The sequence below is a fragment of the Limulus polyphemus genome, unplaced genomic scaffold (assembly GCF_000517525.1).
Source record: "Limulus polyphemus unplaced genomic scaffold, Limulus_polyphemus-2.1.2 Scaffold534, whole genome shotgun sequence".
Lineage (NCBI taxonomy): Eukaryota > Metazoa > Arthropoda > Merostomata > Xiphosura > Limulidae > Limulus > Limulus polyphemus.
The window spans coordinates 514,600-520,916 of record NW_013666144.1 but is presented as its reverse complement, the minus strand read 5'-3'; the positions used below and the strand labels follow the sequence as shown (position 1 = coordinate 520,916).

The window sequence follows — 6,317 nt, the reverse complement described above, 5'->3', positions numbered from 1 at the left end:
GTGAGAGTGCCAGAAGCAGACATAACATTCCCTTTAACTGAAATAACGCGTGAGTGCCAGAAGCAGACATAACATTCCCTTTAACTGAAGTAACGTGAGAGTGCCAGAAGCAGTAATAACATTCCCTTTAACTGAAGTAACGCGAGAGTGCCAGAAGCAGTAATAACGTTTCTTATAACTGAAGTAACGTGAGAGTGCCAGAAGCAGGTACAGTTGTTTGTAATGACAGAAGTAACGTGAGAGTATCAGAAGCTTATATGGTTGTTTTTCAAAGCGGAAGTAACAAGAAAGTACCAAAGAGCAGCTAAGATAATTTTCTATACCAGATATAACATGGCAGTGATAGAAGCACAGATGGCTGTTTATCATAAAGAAAGCTTCGTGAAAAGTCTTTTTATCCATAACAGGATTAACATTTGAGTTCAGTAGGTAGACATGAGTACTTGCAATAATGGAAGTGATGACATGAAAGTGTCAGAAGCATACATGTTATTTGTCTAAACGGAAGTGACAAGATAGTGCCAGTAGGAGACACATTTTTCATAATGAAAGCGCAAAGAAGTTACAGTCGTGATTAATTCCTTGTGATGTAAAACAACATGTAATAGCAGAAGTAACAAGAGAGCACACATATTGTAACAATTTATTGAATCAAATGAATGTGTAACTGGATAATTCCCTACACTAGTAGTTTAACATAAACAATGGTGGGTGAACGCCTCTCGAAACCCATTGTCTGCGTATTTAGAGAATTTACCTGTATAACTCTAACTGAATCCTTGGTTCAATATTTTGCCGTTGATTCTCCAATAGAATGAGATTGCAGAAGAAATCGGGAATTCATGCAAGTTTTTAAGATGATTAAGCACACAATAAAATGTATTTGAGAAATAATATAAACGGTCATAAAAACAAGAATTAAAGGTCATAGAACCAATCAGATCTTGAAGGTTTTGTTTATCAATAACCATATCTTGCTAGTAAAAACGGTGTTGACGTTAAGAGACCTGAAAACATACATGTTCACTAAAGTTCCTTACCTTGATTTTTAATAAGCGAAATAATATGAATCGTAAAGAGAAAAATCATCATATATGATTTAGATCAAATTGATATAACAACGAATTAGCTTCTGTAACAAGTTTTTGTAAATTACTTATCAATTATAAAGTTTTATAAAATACGTAAAATAATTATTCTGATCACAGCAAGTTATGGGAGAAATTGTGACGTGGTATTACGTCATTGTTTCTGGCTTTACGTACCTGTACACATATTTATAATCTACCAGTTTGAACAAGCAGCGCCTCCTGCTTATTGAGTCACATAAAGATTAGAGTAAAAAGCGTTTTTCTTTTGTGATTAATTGCATCCCATTAAACATGAAAGAGTGGTGAATCATTATTTTCTCAAACAATATGAATTTTACTCAAATAACTTCTAGCTCTAAGTACATTATCTAACAAATTAATACATGTGTCACGAGGTTATTACACATATATGAAACACACACACACACATATCCATACGTACACGTGTGTGTGTATAAATATATATACATATATCTGTTCTATACCTTACGGCAATCTATTTTATCGAGGTTTGATCATGATTGAAGAAAAGAACGGGCAGTCGCAGTGAAAGTTGTTTAATCTACGTTATCTTATAAAAACAATTTCTTAGTCACGTTAATCAACTTACTTGGATATATATATAGTAAACGACACTAATTGATACTCGAACAACGATTCTTGGCGTTTCTCATTCATTAACATTAAACAGACTTCAATTCAGGTATGTATAGGTATTCTTCGTTGTTCTTTGTTAACTTATTGTATGAAGTAAAACAAATATATATATATATATATATAATATAATCAAAATATTATTTTACTGTATATTATATATGAGGGTCTCCAGGGAGGTCGTCGGGTGTGTGTGAATGATCCCTCCCGTTTTGAGCCTCAAATGTATTTTGATAATCACGAAAAATTAAATACAGTAATGCAAAAACTCTTGAAGGTGTTATATTCATAACCGCGTTCGTTTCTTAAATATGGCATTAACCTTTTTATGGACTATGTACTGAACTGCTGCTGACTCACGGCTTACTTAGGCTTACTTGTGTTATTGATCTATTTCAGAAACGAACCTCTCTGAAAATATTCTTGAGACGCTCCTAAACGTATATATATATAAATTTGCTTTAATTTTACTAATTCACTAGACATTACAAGATAAGTTTGGGTTAAGAGAAACATTAAATGCAGAATAAATGGCAGCTACATCAAGCTGAGCCTTTGAAATGTCTGTAGTGTGTTATAATTTACATCAAAGCTTTTAAGTTGGTAATTCTTATACGGTCTTAGAAATATCCTTTTTTCGTTATCTTATTTCAATAAAGATTTAGTGTAATTGAACATATATAAATGTGTAGAAAATGTTCATCTAATAGCCTGAGAGAATTTTATAGTGTCTTTCTTCCAATTTTTGCACACTAATCACCTATGTGTAACAAAATAAACCAAAGGTCCGTGTAATGAACGATGTTTCTTAAAAACAACATTAGAAAAGTCGTCCTCTGACTTGTTCTAAGGTATTACTATTAACAACATGATTATTAAAATGCCAAAGGTCAGATAAATAGACCGGTTGATTGACACTTTTAGATGTAGTCCTCATTTTACTCACAGGCTTGTTTCGTGTACTGAAAGGAATTAGAGAGCACCATTTCTGTGCACTATATTGAAACCTTTATTTTCTTAACCCCTGCAGTTAAGCGCGAGATTATTGCGTGCGTAATCTTATGTTTATTTTGTGAGATAAGAAGCGCACAAGGACTTAATACATGTAAGCTTTATAAATCTGTAAACAAATAGATATCGACTTTGATAACTGTAGTGGTCTGAATTTTGTATATGTCTATAGATTAGTTTACGAAAATATTCCTAAGGAAACAAAACAAACACACACACAAAAAAACAGATAAATCTTCTATTTTCTTTGCCCCCTTTCCCCTCCCTCGTGGCCCAACGGTAAACTTAAAGTCTTATATTGATAAAATTTGGTGCTCAATCCCTGTGGTGGACACAGCATGGATGATTCATTCTGCAGCTTTACGTTTATGTAAACGTAAGGACAAAAATCGCGAACCATGTCCCACATCTACTCTTGAAACAACAAACAGTAAAGCTCTGAGGTAAGAACAAACATTTCATCATTCTACATGTTGAAAAATATAGAGACGTGTACATCACGATCAAATATAACGTTATTTACATAAATGTAGCAGCGTGTTAATTTTTTAATTTCATACGTGATTAGAAGGGCCAGTAGCCTATCAAGAGGCACTTTATTACAGGATTCATACGATAGGTAAACTCGAGTGGCAGCACTTGACTCTAACATATTGTGCCCGGGCAGAACGTTTTGAAGAATTTATTTGAGCACTTACATACTCACAGACTCTGCCAAATTATCTCGAAAGGTTAATATTTTAGCGTATTAATAGTAAGCTGTCGTTATCATAATAATATAACCTCATCTGTGACTTTTCCGGTGTTATTGGACATTACATTGCGTCGTTTATTTATTAAACTCTACTTGTTTGTATGAAAGATCTATAACAAATTAACGTTCGATACGTTTCGATTTATAATTAGTTTTGAGTAAACGCTTATTTTATAAATGTTTTTAGCACAAGGTTTATGTCATAAATAACGGGGTTAAAAGTTAATTCTAAAAATACGCTAGAGATTTATGCACGTTCGACTTCCTGCCGCACTACATTTTGACTGAAATTTATCAGTGTTTATAAATAATCCTTTTTTTCTTTGCAATGAGAAGGCATTTGGGAAACTTGTGTTCACCAAATGAGCCTTTTCTAAATACTGTTTCAGAGATAAATGACTTTATTTCAAAAAGGATTTATGAAGACCATAATTTTAGAAAGTTGGATGGTGGATAAGTTGTAAGTTTACAGATTTACAATGTTAAAATCCGGAATTTCATTTCTCGTGATGGACAGAGTGCAAATATACCATTATGTAGCTTTATACTAAAAAGACAAACACAAACAACCTGAACGGCACGTGTGGTTGCCCATGGTTCAGACCAGAGACACCTAGGGCTAAGATATAGCCGTCTATTACTATGAACTACTGACAAGAGGGAGGGCAGCCAGCTAGTAGCGCTCACCGCAACAAGGGCTTTACCTGAATCTTTAAATCGACTAAAGGGATTGACTGACACTCTTATAGCATGCCCACAACTGAAAGTGTGGAACGTGTTCGGCAGCATTATATATCGGATTTTAGACCTTTAGATCCAGAAAATTGTAATATACAGAATTATTGTTTAGCTTGAGTCAAGCTAATATTTTGGTCACTTATGCACGATCTTAATGAAGAAATACTGAAACATTTAAAGTATATCCTTTTGTAATAGTTTAAGTGCAACATTTGCATTAGTTTACAAATAAAAGACGCTTTTTACGATTAGATGTTGTACGTCTTTCAGAAAGGTGGATGGAAAAGCGTATGATCTATTAAATGTTTTATAGAAACATGATATTTTTGATTTGAAAATTACACTAAACACAACAAACGAACCATCCCTGTTGCAATATACGGAACAGATGTTTGTAGATATAAGGCATTGAGAAAAAGGTGTGCTAAAGTAAAAATAATAATAGAAGAATGTAGAAACATAAAGAAACAAATAAATAGAACTACTGGATATAAGGCATTGAGAAAAAGGTGTGCTAAAGTAAAAAAAATAATAGAAGAATATAGAAACATAAAGAAACAAATAAATAGAACTACTGGATATAAGACATTGAGAAAAAGGTGTGCTAAAGTAAAAAAAAATAATAGAAGAATATAGAAACATAAAGAAACAAATAAATAGAACAACTGGATATAAGGCATTGAGAAAAAGGTGTGCTAAAGTAAAAAAAATAATAGAAGAATATAGAAACATAAAGAAACAAATAAATAGAACTACAACATACAGAAGCATGGGTGTATTATATTACTATTGCCCTCAGTTAGTGTATGCGTGTGTTTATCGAGATCAAGCTTTGGCAGGATCACCTTTATTCAAGGACTATAACTAACTGCAGCTGTTCTTTATTAACTAGTGTTCGCCATTATTGTTGTGTTCATTTATGTTTCCGAAGTTACTATCATATAGTTGTTTAAATCATAAAACAATGAAAGGAACCTTGGAATATCCTACAATGCTACCATTATAGCAGAAAAGTTTTCTATTGTTTTGTTGTTTGATAAGCATTCTTTAGCTAATGTACTCTATACAGATGGGATGTATCCTGCTCACCCAACTTTATAACTTTCCCTAGCTATTAGAATCTTAATTTTTGTACACATACATCGGAGACTGGTGTATGTGATATGGAACTCTTATAAGTTTAACCCTTCTGTGGCATGGACATATCTACATCATGAATTTTCTTTTGTGCAATTTTCTTAGGTACAAGTTCTAGACGAGTAGGTTATGTTCGAATTTAAACTCCACTGATTTTTTGCATGGTAACTTGTCTTACACGTTCGAAGAATTAGACCATAATTTGTCTAGTCTTAATTGACCAGCTTTCTGGATAACTCGTTGAGCTGGACTCAGTGGATTATCTGGCTTGTTGATTATGTGTGAAGAGATGGAAGCTAGAAACTCTGGTGGCGTGGAAATCTTGGAAGGCTTAGTGTAACTTGGAATTGTGATATAGTTCTTAGCCAGATTCGTCTGAATGTTTACATTGTGAACTGGTACGAATTGACGAAGTATTAGACAGGTTTCTTTTTGAAATAAAACGTAGATCTTTTCTGTTAAAGAATACCAAACTCTTATTGATCTTAGAATAAATATAAGTTATAATTAAGCCAAATAAAGCAGTGGTAAAGTTCTTTTAAATAGAATGATTATATTACAAAAGTAAATTCAATGTGATATAAGTAAATTTGTTGAATTATATCAAGATCTAATTATTACAAAAGATAAATTCAATGTGATATAAGTAAATTTGTTGAAGTATATCAAGATCTTATTGTTACAAAAGAAAATTCAATGTGATATAAGTAAATTTGTTGAAGTATATCAAGATCTAATTATTAAAAAAGTAAATTCAATGTGATATAAGTAAATTTGTTGAAGTATATCAAGATCTAATTATTAAAAAAGTAAATTCAATGTGATATAAGTAAATTTCTTGAAGTATATCAAGATCTAATTATTAAAAAAGTAAATTCAATGTGATATAAGTAAATTTCTTGAAGTATATCAAGATCTAATTATTAAAAAAG

The 6,317-nt window shown here is 32.1% G+C and overlaps 1 protein-coding gene across 2 annotated transcripts in view; it reads left to right on the top strand.

The window, feature by feature from the left end:
- Nucleotides 1–1,628: 1,628 nt before the first annotated feature.
- LOC106458932 (growth hormone secretagogue receptor type 1-like) overlaps nucleotides 1,629–6,317 on the top strand; it is a 161,846-nt gene continuing 157,157 nt past the window's right edge. Inside the window, exon 1 of one of the 2 annotated variants that reach the window (XM_013918499.2) lies at nucleotides 1,629–1,794. The gene's annotated coding sequence lies outside the window, so the exon portion shown is untranslated. Of the gene's footprint in view, nucleotides 1,795–3,087; nucleotides 3,200–6,317 lie in introns of those variants that run through there. The other variant, XM_022385303.1, reaches the window with a different exon arrangement.